The sequence below is a fragment of the Lolium rigidum genome, chromosome 6 (genome assembly GCF_022539505.1).
Source record: "Lolium rigidum isolate FL_2022 chromosome 6, APGP_CSIRO_Lrig_0.1, whole genome shotgun sequence".
NCBI lineage: Eukaryota > Viridiplantae > Streptophyta > Magnoliopsida > Poales > Poaceae > Lolium > Lolium rigidum.
Window position 1 is genome coordinate 20,250,190 of NC_061513.1, and position 15,559 is coordinate 20,265,748.

The window sequence follows — 15,559 nt, forward strand, 5'->3', positions numbered from 1 at the left end:
ATGGGTTGTATGAGTACAACGTCATGTCGTTTGGACTAACCAATGCCCCCGCGTACTTCATGAACCTCATGAATAAGATTTTCATGAACTTTTTGGACAAGTTTGTCGTTGTGTTCATCGACGATATTCTAGTATACTCCAAGTCCGAAGAGGAACATGAACAACATTTGGAGATTGTCCTAGAAACCCTTAGACGAGCACAAGTTGTATGCCAAGTTTAGCAAGTGTGAGTTTTGGCTGGAAGAAGTTGGATTCTGGGACACATCTTGTCTGCGGGAGGAATTGCCGTAGATCCCGCCAAGATAAAAGCTGTTATGGAATGGAAAGCCCCCACCACCCAAACCGAGGTTCGCGCTTTTCTTGGATTAGCCGGATATTACCGCAGATTTGTAGAAGGTTTTTCGAGCATCGCTCGACCAATGACCCAACTGTTGAAGAAGGACAAGAAGTTCGAGTGGACCGATAAATGTGAAGAGAGCTTTCAACAGCTCAAGAGTAGACTGACCACCGCCCCAATCCTGATCATGCACGATATCGCTAAGCCCTTTGACGTATCTTGCGACGCCTCCAAGATTGGTCTTGGATGTGTGCTTATGCAAGAAGGCAAGGTTGTATCCTACCTTTCAAGACAGCTCAAGCAACATGAACAAAACTACCCAACCCATGACCTCGAGCTTGCAGCCGTGGTCTTAGCCTTGAAAGTTTGGCGTCATTACCTCATGGGTAATCGATGCGAGATCTACTCCGACCACAAAAGCCTCAAATACATATTCACCCCGGAAAGAGTTAAACATGAGACAACGCCGATGGATCGAATTGATCAAAGATTACGACATGGAGATTCACTACCACCCCGGCAAGGCCAATGTGGTAGCGGATGCTTTGAGTAGACTGCCGTGTCAGTTGAACTCCATGCTCGCAACCGAACAGCCCAGCTTGCATCAAGAGTTTGAACAGTTCAGACTTGAACTTGTTAGTGAAGGATTCCTAGCCAGCATAGAACTGCAACCCACCTTGGTTAGTCGGATCAAGGAAGCCCGGAAGGACAACGCTAGCATCGACGGAATCAAGAAACGAGATAGCCGCAGGAAAAGCCCCCGGATTCACCGTAGACGAAGCCGGAGTTCTTTGGTACAAAGAACGTCTCTGTGTACCATCGGACTCTGACTTGAAACAAGTCATCCTGCAAGAAGCCCACGACACCCTTTACTCGATCCACCCTGGAGGTACCAAGATGTACCAAGACCTGAAAGAACAATTTTGGTGGCACGGAATGAAGAGAGAGATCGGTAGCTATATCGCCAAATGTGACATCTGTCAGAGAGTCAAGGCCGAACATCAACGACCCGCCGGACTGTTACAGCCCCTTCAGATTCCGGAATGGAAATGGGACTCCGTAGGAATGGACTTTATCACCGGACTGCCCAAATCCAGCAAAGGCAATGATTCCATATGGGTAGTGGTCGATAGATTGACCAAAGTCGCCCAGTTCATCGCCGTCAAAACCACTTATCAAGGCCCAAAGTTAGCTGAACTATACATCTCCAGAATAGTCGTTCTGCACGGAACCCCCAAATCGATAGTGTCAGATAGAGGATCACAGTTCACCTCAAGGTTCTGGCGGAAAGTGCACGAAGGATTAGGAACCCGTCCGAATTTCAGCACCGCCTATCACCCTCGAGACCGACGGACAGACCGAGAGAGTAAACCAGATCTTGGAAGACATGCTTAGAGCATGCGTACTGGAATACGGATCCAAGTGGGAAGACTGCCTACCCTACGCAGAATTCTCTTACAACAATAGTTACCAAGCCAGCCTACAGATGGCCCCCTTTGAAGCCTTATATGGGAGAAAATGCCGTACCCCCCTAAACTGGTCGGAAGTCGGAGAAAGCCAAGTTTTTGGCCCGGATGTTCTTCGTGAAGCCGAAGAGAAAGTACACAAGATCCGAGAGTACCTCAAGACGGCGCAGTCCAGACAGAAGAGCTACGCCGATAAGAGACGTCGGGAGATGACCTTTGAGATCGGAGACTTTGTCTATCTCAAGGTATCCCCCTTGAAAGGAATGCAAAGGTTTCAACTGAAAGGAAAGCTAGCACCCCGCTATGTCGGACCCTTCAAAGTCCTCAGCCGCCGAGGAGAAGTATCTTACCAACTGGAGTTGCTCGAAGAAATGTCGGCCGTACACGACGTGTTCCATATCTCACTCCTCCGGAAATGCCTTGAAGTCCCGGAGAAGACCGAAGTGTTCAAGAACATAGATCACCGATCGGTAGATATCAACGAGGATCTGACTTACCGCGAAGTGCCGATTCGCATCTTGGAAGAAGCGTATCGAACCACCCGCACCCGAAGCATCAAGTTTCTGAAGATCCAATGGAGCAATCATACCGAGGATGAAGCCACATGGGAACGCGAAGACTTCATGAGGAAAGAGTACCCAGATCTCTTTAGTACCTAACTTTCTTTTCGATCTCGGGACGAGATCTTTTGTAAGGGGGAAGGGTTTGTAACACCCCAAATTTCAATAAAAAGAAAGTTAGAGAATTCCAGAAACACAAAATTTCAAACCAACAAAAACTTTTCTTTTGCATATAGTACCATGCATAGGACTTGTGCATTTGAGTGATATGCCATGATGATTGTTATTACTTGTATTTTGATGTGCTCTAAAATCCTAGAGTGATCATATGAAGATCACCAACCAAATAAATCAAAGAGGAAGAAAATCAAATAAAAGGCAAAACCCTAAAAACCCTCACATATGCCCTATGGCATTTTTACAAATTTTGACCCTAGACCTATTTGGTCTTCACCATTAGTTGAATAATGTTGTTAAACACTTATTACAACTTTTGGAATCAAGGGTTCACAATTCAAAGGAATTTCAAACACTTTTTCCACTCACATGTGATGATGACCAAATCTGCCAATTTTAGTCTGATCACCACTTTGAGCCCCTGCATTTCAATTTTCCCAAACCAATTCTTGCTAACTCCTTGCACCATTTCAAAGTCAACATCAAGGTGAACAACTTTGATGAAGATCACCCTGCCAAATTCATCTTTGATCACTAGCTATGCTCATCCAAAGTTGCAACTTTATAACAAGTTCAACAATCTTCACTTAGCCATTTTTGGCCATTTTTGAAATCTAACTTTTCCACCACCACCTCAATTCATCTCTGGTAAATTACAACTTATCTCAACACTCACTTTTCAAAAACTTTCACCATTTGATTATTTTCAAATTTGGATATTTTTGGGAATTCCAAAATTGGGCACTATTTGCAACTATTGCAAATAGTGATTCTACTACACCTAAAATCCCCTAACCTACACCATTGTGTCCCCTTGTCCCCTCTCTCACTAAATGGCCCACAGGAACACTAGGGAGGCAAGCTCTAGCTTGCATGGCATGGCCATGCCGGCCATGTCGAGCCCCCTCTCTTCCCCTTCATCCCCAACCCTGGCCCCTGCGCCACAGCACGCCACCACCTCGCCTAGCAACGCCTAGCACCGCCGTTGTCGAGGAGGAGGCCACAGCTCGCCGGATTTCGCGCGCCCAGCACGCGCCCAGACCGCCAGTATGCCGTGGACGTCGCACACGCGCACGCCACGGACACCATCTGGCCACCTGCCGCCTCGACGCTCTACGCACGCCCTGGACCCCCGTGGGCGCCTTGAGCCTCACCGTGACACCGCGACGCCGCCAGACACGCGCCCAGCCACGACCCGTGCCCACCGCCGCCGGAGAAGGAAACCCTCCTCCGCCGCGGGCGCGGCAGACACGGACACAATCCCGCGCCATACCACGCCGCCCGACCAAGCCAACACCTCCCTAGTCTCGCCCGGACGAGGAGAACCCGACAAGCACCCTCGCCTAGCCCAACCGCTCGCCGGAGACGCCGCGCCATGGTCGACTTCGTCTCGCGCCCCGCAGCACCCTCCCTCGCCTATAAATAGAGGCCTCCATTTGACGATCTGAGCACACCGCCGCACTCCCCTCTCCTCCCTCAAGCTCCTCGACCACCTCACTGCCCCAATTACTCGCCGTAGCCACCCAATCGCCACCTCACTGCCGACGGACGCCGCGGAAGCTCGCCGTCGATTGGAGCCACCTCAGGCGACGCCACCAGTACCTGGAGCCTCGCCGTCGACCACCGCTTCACCGCGCACACTGCCAACCCTAGCTGGAGCCGCGGTGAGCTCTCCCACCCCCTACCTGAGCCGCCGGCGAGCCTCTCTCGTCGTCGACGACGACGAGCGTGGGCCGTTGATCTGCCATCTAATCTAACGCGCCAGAATCATCCATACCGTTTCGGGTTTATTAGCCGCTGACATGCGGGACCCCCTGGTCAGGCAGCCCACGCGGGCGCAGACGCGTGGTGGGCTGGCCTGGGCCGTTTTTAATCTTCCGGCCCGAGTAGTGTTTCCCGTCGGCCGGTTTAATTCAAATTTGATTTAAACAATTCCAAACTTTTCCAAATACTGCACAAACTTTGAAATTCAATAGATTCAAATTGGCTAAACCAAATCCAGTGATTTTTATGTTGTTAGAAAGCCACTGAAATTCTCTAGCCAATGCCACTGGCCCCATGGTCAGATTCTTTGTAGAATAATTATGATAAAAATAACAAGACAGGGACTTTTCCCTATTCAAATAATTCTTAAAAATCAACCAAAATAGATATTAAGTTAATTCCAACTCTAATAGCTCACTTTTGACTTACACTAATTGTTTCTGCAAGAAAATGGTGTGGTCACTTTGCATGATCATGCCATAGTTAATGGAAGGGATAATTTGACTAGTTTAACTAGTTGATATTGTCCAAAACTATTAAAGTAAATTGTGTGAAGTCTTATACTTCATTTAAACTTGTCTCACATGCATTCATGGGATGTTTGTACCTCTGGTCCAAACTCTCTTATATGAATGGCTTGAGATTTAAATCATGTGTAGTAGTATTTAAATGGTATGAGGTGACCTACCTCATTTAAATCATTTTCTCAAATATCGATGATGAATGGTTGACCTAGGTCAATACCCATTTCATGTATAATTGTTTGAGAAATTAAATCTTAAGAAGATTTCAATGAGAGGAATTTATTTCTCAAGAACCCTAAGGAAACTATCATTTACATATAAAATACAAAGAAGTGAATTCCTTTTAAACCCCACAACCCATGCACTCTAGTTAATTTACTTGTGTGCATAGAGTAGTGTGTGTGATTATATGTGATGTATGGAATAGCCATTGAATTAGTGAGTAATTATACTCGTATTCAAATTTAGACGGTAGCACCGGAGAGTACGCCGAAGGAGAAGGATACTACCAAGAGGAGGAGGAAGAACAGTTTGAGAACTACCAAGGCAAGCTAATATTCTTGCAAAGTGCAAAGCCCCTTGGGGCAAGGCACCATGTCTCTTATCTTTTCTTACATGAACCCATCCCAAGTTTTTACTTTACAAGTTTTTACTTGATTTCTAAATGAGTTACTTTTATAGTTAACTTTGGTCAAAGTACAAGTTGGTTACTAGAGTAGTGAGTTAGTCTCTTCCAAGCAAAGCAAGATAGCACCCCTCATGGATTAGAGCTAGTGCTAATGAATTAAAAACTTGACTACTCTAGATGGGAACAATGTGAATTTGAAACGAATTTGAAACCTTGGAATGATGATGCATTCCATTGAAGGATTTTTGAAGGTGAATATGAACAAGAGAAGATGGTGATTTTTGATAAAACAATGATGTTGGTTTGAATGCGATACCTTTCCAATTATCAAGTACCCCCACAATACCTGATTATGGGTAGGGCTTAACTGGAAGTTTATGTGTCTTAGTATGGGTTCCCTCTAAACAAGCGTCATCGGGGTTATGCCGAAAGCTGCCTCTACCACAAAAGAAACGATACGATATGATGCGAAATGAGGTGAATGTCCGGCCCAAGCCTCGTGCGGTTCCCGGGTTGACGAGTTGGTCTTCACTGGGAGGCCAAGCTCATGGGGAGAGGTGCTCATACTAGGGTTCGTAAGTGAAAGGTTATGGTTGATGATCCGCGTACGTGTGTTACGATTATTCGGGAAATCCCGACGGATGAAATCAAATGTTGTGGCACAAGTGTGCAACCTCTGCGCAGAGTGTAAACCTATTCGAATAGCCGCGTCCACGGTTACGGACGGTTGGAAAGGCCATACAGTTTCCGATGTCATATTTTTGAAAATGATGTTGAAAGGTGATGGTGAAATGACTTGTGGTGAATTGAATTGAAATCACCACTTGAAGGGTGGGAATGACACTAATGTTCCCACTTGAGTTAGTTAGCACTTGAATAAGCTTTTTCTCAAACTTTGTGAACTAAAACTAGCTTTACGCAAATAAACTAGAGCTTAGCAAACCATACTAGAATGTCTAGCACTTACTTGAGTATTAGTTTGCGAGTACTTAAAGTACTCACGGCTTTGTCCCTGGCTATTCAAATGGCCAGAGTATGAAGATGAACAAGGAGATGACCAGCGGGACGCCTACGACAACTAAGCGCCTTCCGACGTCAAGCGTTGGCCTGTGGACTAGAGAGTCCTTGTATCTTACGCTTCCGCTATGTTGAACTATGAACTTGTGTTTGTTCGTTGATCGATAGATCAACTATTCGTGTAATATGGATCATGTGATTCCAAGATTGTAAGACTTATGGTATGTAATGAATGATGACTGTGATACTTAACTATTATGCCTCGCAACAACAATATTCCTGGGATTGCGATGTATGACATAATAGGCATCCGGACTTAAAAATCCGGGTGTTGACAATATAGGCCGGAGGCATGCGAAGGCCGCGTGGCATCACCATAACTGCGTTGATGGAAGTGGGCGGAGGTCGCACGACAGGCGTGGCATCGTCATTAACGTGGTGCAGACTGCCGAAGCGACGCAGCGGCGCCAGACTACCAAAATGACGCAGCAGCGCCAGTCGCTGGCGCGCCTGAGAGGACGCATCGAGCCAGGGTCGCTGACAGGCGTGCCCAACGAAACGTCCGCCAGACGCGAGCTGATACTTTGCGCGTCCGCAAAGACGCTTCCGAGGCCCATATTTGGGCCAAATTTACGTCGCCACAGATGGCCCGGTCACTGTGCGTCGTCCCGCTGGAGCAGGGCCCCGACGCATTTTCGTCCGTTTGCGTCGCCCCGTTGGAGATGCCCTAATCATGTCAGGATGTTTCGTCACATGACCTTGTCCTTGGAATAGCAATAGAGAAGGGTTCCAATGGACACAGATGCGTTATAGCATCTCTAATGGGGCGATTTAAATGGACGATGAGCGACTGTTTATGTCCGTACGGTCGAATGCGTCTGGGATCATGCCCAGCGGCTCGACGCATAGTGACCGGGCTGTCCGCGGACGAACCGAGTGACCACCAAATCTGACGTAGGACCCGTGTGCCAGTGGCTGGTACGCCGCTAACATTCCCGCCAGTGGCCATTCACAACGCAAAAAATCAAAGTAGACCGGCACCAACACTCGCGGCCATTGCGATGGACATTCTCTATCGCCGTAGCCACCATGGATTCTGAGGGAACCCTCGCCGCCAACGCCCCGGGCTCCCCCATAGCCACCACCATAGCCCCAATGGAGACCGCATCTCCAGCCGACTCAAAGTGTGCCGCCACTGGCTACCGGAAAGCTAAGCCGAAGGCTCCAAAGAAGCTACTGTCGAAGGAGGAGAAAGGCGTCCAGACCGCTAAGCGTCGCGGCCGACGCAAGAATCTGAAGGAGAGGAATGCAGCGGCAGCCGTCCAACAGGTGCAGGCTACTGCCCAAATGGCGTGGCAGATGCAGGTGAAAGCAGTCGCCCACGTAGGCCTCCATCTGAGCCTAGCGGAGGCCATGCTCCTCGTCAAACAAGAGAGGATCGTGGGCGTCGCTCCCCCGGCCTCGTCGGTAAGATCGGTAAGTTCACAACTGCATCCTGGAACGCCTACACCCTTGCAGGTCCACGCGGCGTCGCGGTTTGCCTTTGGCATCACGTCGGTGCACTTCGACGGGGGCCCGGTTCCCGACCTGAACCGGACGCCGCGGAGCGGTTACTCCTGCCCGGCCGCAACAGAGATGATGCGACAGGTCCCGGAGGAGAGCATGTCGGAGCCCCGCACATTGTTTGAGGAAATGACACCGTTTGGCCCGACGATGGATGACCCGGTACGTTTGCTCTCTCAGTGTCTCGCTCTGCCTTGTCTCATTTGCTCTCTCAGTGATTCGTAGGCCTATTGGACGGGACGCAATGAGAACGATATGCAAGCCATGATCTTCGAGGGTGGCTTCATCAACGAAGGCAGCGTCGGGACAAGGACACATGATCAGTGGGCACAGCCGCAGGATGGGGTGGAAATCGATGGCGAACGGCTGTTCTCCACCTAGTAGACGCATGCAACAACCATCTGCATCGATCCCAATGAGGAGGCGCCAACATGGCATGTGCTGACCAGGGATGATGCTGGCAAGAAGAAGGGGGAGCCACAGGATGAGTAGCTTCAACGAAGACGAGGACAAATGTTTGTGCGAAGCGTGGCTCGCGACTAGCAATGCATGACTGCATAAATGGCGCCCAGCAAAAGGGCAAGGTCTACTAGGCGGATTCAAAGGTGGTCCAAGAGTACGAAGAGAGAAAGCGTCACGCGCCCTACGAGATGAAGAGCGATCGCACGGAAGAGTCCATCAGAAAAAGATGGAACTACATCAAGCAAGAGACCTCCAAGTTATGCGCCGCCATTGATCATGTTGTTGCCCACCCCACGAGCGGCGTGGGCATGCTTCGAGTGGTAAACAAACGAGCATCATCATTCCATATGTGTAAGCAAACCATGAACCTAACTTTTACCAATTGCAGGTACCCAGGGCCTTAGTGAAGTTCAAGGAAACAAATAGGAAGGGCTTCTATATGGTCCATTGCTGGAAAATGTTGAAGGACGCACCAAAGTGGAGGTTTGGCTATGCGGCCTACCATGAAGCCGTCAAGAATGGGAATCCTCGTTGGTCGTCGACGGCAAAGATGACGATCGTGGGTAGAAACCTTTGCCACTTCGTCCCCGGGGCCATAAAGCCACCAAGGCCGACCTTGCATGGGAGGCATCAGCCCTTGCGTTAAGTCAGACCTTGGAGAAGATCATGGCGGATAATCAAGCCACCATGAGCTTAAGGGATGAGAAGAAGGGTCTAGAAAAAGAGGCCACAAATGCCATCTGCCTCAACCTCACAAAAGAGGTTATTGAGGTCCAAAGGATGGACATCGAGACCAAAAAGGCAGACGCTGATGCCAAAATGAGTGACGCCGAGGCCAAGATCTGGATAGAGGACACACGGATCATGCTGGCCGACTTGAGCAACATTGACAATGACACCATGGCATGGTTCCTGAAGAAGCACACCGAAATCCGCGCGGGAGACGCCTGATCTGCGGCTCTATTGTCAACCACCATCGTCTCTTTTTGGACTATATTTTCCGCTCTGCCCATGTTTGGGCACCTTTTGTACTAAATTTTGTGTCGTACCTTGTGCATAATGTGATGAACTTATTTGAGTCCTCAATTTGAGTCAATATGATGGCTATATGTTCATGTTATTTGCTTCTTTTTCCTCTTTTTCGATATTTTTGGAAAAAAATTAGCCCGCGGCAAATATGCATCGGGCCGTTGGAGATACCCAACGCAAAATCATTTATTGCATGAAAGATCTTGTCATCGAACGAAAGGCCGAAGATCATTTATTGCAGACGATGCCATCTCCATTGCTAGGAAACCAACAAGAAAACAGCGACCAAAACCTTAACATAAACTGCTAAAACGACTATTTTTTATTGAAATTTCACGAATAGATCGGGTTCCAACTCATTCCGACGCTAAAAGCATCTCCACCAACTCCCCCAATAGTGGCCCCGATAGCATTTTGGGGGCCGGCATAAAAAATGGGCTCGCACCGGTACGCCCCAAAAGGTGTTGGCTAGTTTTCGAGCCCAACAGAATCACCGGCAACCTCGTGTCAGCCCCTTCGCGAAGGGCGCGAATCGGGTGCGCTGGCGCCTCGCAACACGGCGGTTTTCGCGGTTGGGGGCGCTTTGGCAGGGAGAGGACACAATGGTTCGCATCGAAAACGACGCGGGAAGGTTGGTCGTCGGCGTTAATGGCCTTCCGCGCGGAAACCGAAGCGGCAACGAGTGACGCGATTGGGCACGCGACGTAAATGCGACGCAGAAGCTGAGGCGCGGGTAGTTTGCAACCCTATTTAAGTACGTACGACGTCCACCGCCATTGCGCTATCCTCTCATCTCCACCACCATAGCCCCGCCATCCTCTCCTCTCCACCACCCCCGCCGCGCCATCATGTCCTCTCCACCACAACAATGACGTGGTGGCTCCATACGACGTACTCCATGGTCGGCCCCAACGCCCGCACGCCGCCTGCGGCGCATCAACCACCACCGCATCCACAGCCGCCGCAGCCCGACGCCGACATCGACTACAACTCCGTCGACCCACGGTTTGAGGTGTGGCATGAGGCGTACGTTGCAGACGCATAAGCTGAGGCAGCGGAGGAGGCGGCGCAGTGGGGCGAGCAGCCGCAGGCCCCCGCTAACCCGGAGCAGGCGGCAATCCTCGCGTCCTTGAACGCGCAGCGCTTCCGGAGGCTGAAGGAGGAGCAGCGCGAATTCATCAACGACGCGAACCTCGAGCACGCCGTCGAGATATCCCACCAGCGAGCGGCCACGGACGAGGCGGGGCGCCTCCTCATGGCGGCGGAGCGAAGAAATCTCATCAAGCTAAACGCTTAGCGGCACGCCGAGGCGTTCGCCCGCGAGCAAGCGAGGCTTGCTCAGAACGAGGCGTCTCGCCGATGGCTGGCATCACTGAGGGGACAGCGTCGCCGGCAAGCACCTGCGATGCCGGCGCCATGCTCCACCAACAGATGCGTGAAGCAAGGGCAAAATGGTGGGCACGGAAGCAGGCGGCGAAGGGCAAGAACGACGACGAGGCAGGCCCGTCACGCGACCCCAACCAACAGTCAGTAGATTAGGGTTAAGTTTAAATTTTATTAAGTTTAAATTCAAGTAATTTTTTGTATGAACTTCGTATGAATTTCTTTTTTAAATTTTATTTGAAATTTAAATTTCTATTGGAGATGCCGTATGGGATGCGCCGGTGTGGGAATAGCATCCCAAATGGAGGATGCTCTGTCGACACTCCCGATACAACAGTATCACGCTCCTACCGACACCTATTTAAAAGCCGTTAGTAGAGATACTCTAACAAAGCCAAAAAAAAAAAAAGAGGAAACCGATCTATAGAAGAAGAGGCTGAAATGGAGGCGGCGGCTTTCTTTCCTGTCTCGGATTCCAGTTGCTGTGTTTCGTTCGTCTCGTGTGACTAGCTGCTAAAGAGGTGGCTGCTGCATGATGAGTGGACACCCGCGCGGCGAGGTTAGACAGGGACACGTTGCGCGCCCTCGTCCAACGAGGAACAAGGCCAGGGATCCTGTGTTTCCTTTGAGCCGTCGGACATGACTCCTTTCCGCGCTGTTTCCCTGATATTTGACCGATATCTGGGCTGGCTGCGAGGGCGGATGGGGAAGAAAGCGGTGGTCAGCCCCGTTCGGTAGGGAAATTGTTTTGTGTTTCCTCACAAAATTTACTTGCTCTCTGACTCGGTAATAGTAAATTTACTTGCTCTCCGTCTACGCCTGAACCATCAGTCTAAGATTGGTTTAGCACGTACTAGCACTAAATTTGTTTATCTACTTAGTTTGTTTTTAATCTGCCTCTACTATGATGATTCTGGTTGATAAATGTGAATATGTTCACTATATTTGTTGAAATACATATTGCAAAATTTTATGATAATCCATATTATTCTACTTCAACCTCACACTTTTAATTTATATTGTTCAAATTGTCAGATATATTTGACCTACAAATGAGGCCTGGCTGTCAAAGATTAGCATTTTTTTTGTTTCCATCTGCCATGTGAGGAGAAGAATACTCAAATTTCTCACCACTCGAGAAATTTGAGTAATCTAGTCGTACCCGGATAGATCTCTCGAGACCTGGCTCAAAATATAAGGGCCTAACCACCATAAGTCTAGAGCTAGGGCATATGAAATCTTAGCCTCTCTACGAGATCATAGTCGAAACCTTCGGCACTCCATTGTAACCCGATATTTTCAATAATCAAGATCAGACAAGCAGGAAGTAAGGGTTTTACCTCACCGAGGGCTCCGAATCTGGGTAAATCTCTCTCCCCGTTTGTTTGGTATCCGATGTCTCGTGTTAGCAAGCAGGATTCCGTCAACCCTAAGCCCCAAAAGGAGGGCATTGATGAGAAATACCCTCGACAACCGAAGATCACGTATTGCAGACGATGCTATATCTATTTTCTATAATCAAGAAAACGGCGACCAAAACCTTAATATAGACAGCTGAAAAGACTACTTTTATTAAAAAATCCACGCATAGATCTGGTTCCCACTCCTTCCGACATCGGCGAAGTTGGCCGGAGGAGGGGGAACATATAACAAAAATGCTTTCTACCGTCGCCTACTTCTCTGGGAGACAAGTCTAAAACCAACCAAAAGGTGTACAAAATAAGTCATAACAGAGGTTTCGAGGGTGCCCAACTTCCCCATCCGCTCTTAGATTCAAAAATTCAAGGCGGCAAAGGTTTTTTCTTTAGAGGCGGCGGCTTTCTTTCGTTGGTAGTGTGTGGCTCTACTCGCAACAAACAGGCGTTTCGTACCTACCTACTACTATCTCCGTTTCAAGGAATAAGGTGCACACATATTTCAAGATGAACTTTGGGCATAAAAATTGAGCAATAAAATCTTGATTATATTATATGTAATTAGTACCGTTGGTTTCATTAAAAAAATTCTAATGATAATAATTTTATACAAATAATTTTTATATTAAAGTATTTTTGGTCAACAAAAAAAGCACGTAAAACAAGACCGTTTTATCTCTTAAAACGGAGGTAGTATTGGATAAGGAGTGATGCTGTGTCGCGTGACAGCTACTAGTAGGCTGCTGCATGATGAGTGGACACCCGCAGGCCGCGAGGTAAGGCCGGTGCCAACGCGGGCGGGAGTGGAGGCGGTACCGCCCGTGGCGGGGCGGGAGGCGGGCGGGACTGGAGCGGCAGGCGTTGGCGGGCTCGCCCGGCGGTAGCGCCCGCTACCGCCCGCATTGGCGGCGGGAGTGAGGCGGGAGCGGGGCGGGAGGCGGGGCGGCGCGTTGGCGGGCCGGGGCGGGAGGGGGGCGGGCGAGAGGGCGGGCGGGAGTGGGCGGTAGGCGGGCGGGAGTGGGGCGGTAGCGGGCGGGAGTGGGGCGGGAAAGGGGCGGTAGTGGCTGAGGTGGCGCGATCTGATTCGTCCACCTCAGCTAGCCGTTGGGGTAGCCGTTGGTACTTCAAAAAACCCTAAAATTTCAGCCCCCTCTATAAATACCTCCATCTGGTTTCACTCACTCCACACCCATTTCATCTCCTCCACTCTCCATTTCCACTCCCTCTCAACGCCATGTCTTCGTCCGGCGGTTCGAGCGACGGAATAGAGGGTGAGCTGATCGCTGCATTCCAGGCGGAGTACGAGGAGGAGATGCTGAACGAGGAGGAGGAGGAGGAGCCAAGACGGCCGCGACGCCGCCGAGAGGTCATCAGACGTGATCGTCTTGGTGCCCACGATCGGCTGTTCGAGGACTACTTCGCCGACGACTGCAACTACCCTCCGAGCTTCTTTCGCCGAAGGTATCGGATGAGGCGATCCCTTTTTCTGCGCATTGTGGATAGATTGGGTGATTACTCTCCGTATTTCACCCAAAGATTTGATGCTCTCAACCGTCCTGGTCATTCTCCCCTACAAAAGTGTACTCGCGGCTTTGCGTACGTTAGCTTATGGAGCCTCTGCGGATACGATAGATGAGTGGCTTAAGTTAGCTAGACAAACTACATCGGATTGTCTAGATAGATTCTGTGAAGGCATCATTGCTCGTTACGGGGAGACGTTTTGCCGTCGACCAAGCCGTCGAGGATACTCGGCGTACGTTAGCGAAAGCCGAGGAGCGTGGCTTTCCGGGCATGTTAGGGAGCATCGATTGCATGCATTGGCAGTGGAGGAACTGCCCAGTGGCTTATGCTGGTCAATTCACAAGGGGAGACATCAAACACCCTACCATAATCTTAGAAGCCGTTGCGTCGTATGATCGTTGGATCTGGCATGCCTTTTTTGGAGTGGCCGGGTCGAACAACGACCTCAATGTACTCAACCAGTCGCCGTTGTTCACGGATGTGCTTAGGGGAGAAGCACCCGTAGTGAACTTCACGGTGAATGGACACGAGTACAACTATGGTTACTACCTTGCCGACGGCATCTACCCCTCCTGGCCGGTGTTCATGAAAGGTGTTACTCTTCCACAAAGTGAAAAGCAGCGAATGTTCACTGCTGCTCAATCAGCTTGGCGCAAAGATGTGGAGTGTGCCTTTGGAGTGCTGAAGGCTAGGTTCAACATTCTAGCAGTTCCGGGACGCTCCTTCTCGAGGCGTACTCTTGGGTTGATCATGCGTGCATGTGTCATTCTGCACAACATGATCATCGACGATGAGTGTGGTACAAATTTGGAGCACAACTATGAGACCGTTGAGTCCAATGTCGGCCCTGCAATACACCACCATGCACCACCAAGCCTAGCAGCGAGGATTCAGATGGACAACGAAATGAGGGACTCACCGGTGTATACACAGCTCCAGCAAGATTTGATTGAGCATGTGTGGGCTCATAATGCATAGATTATGTAATTTTTTCAAATTTTTATGTAATTTTTTCAAATTTTTATGTAATTTATTTTTATGATGTAATCAGTTACAATTTTAGTTCAATAAAATAATTTCCTTGCATTATTTTTAATGTTGTAATCTGAAAAAGAAAAGCTAATGTTGAGGAGAGAGAAAAGCTGATGTGGAGGAGAGAGAAGTGAGAGGTCTCACTATAGCCCATGCATTGGTAAGGTGGGGTGAGAGTGGGGTGAGAGTGGAGTGAGAGTGAGTAAAAAGCTGACGTGGCGAGGCTAGAGTGGGGCGGTGCATTGGCACCAGGCTAAGACAGGGTCAGGGATCCTGTGTTTCCTTTGAGCCGTCGGACATGACTCCTTTCAGCGCTGGGTGGGAGATATTTGCCGGATCTGGGCTGCCCGGCTGCGAGGGCGATGGGGAACAAAGCGGTGGTCAGCCCGTTGGGGCAATGGACATGGACAGGATCACATGTGTAGTCACTCCATCCACACGTAGTAGGAACTTTTATATATGAACCGCTTAACAACTAGACTTTCACAGCAGTAACACAATCGTACTGTCGTCTTCTTCATCCAAATTGCATCGACCAGATACTTCTGATTTCCAGTTACATTGCCGTAATTATTTGTAATTTTTCTCCATGATTTTACACTTAAGATTTGGACAATAGCTAAATGCCAGAATCAGGATTCACAAGCTGTAAGCGTCCTTGCTAGATTAGGAAATTGCAAG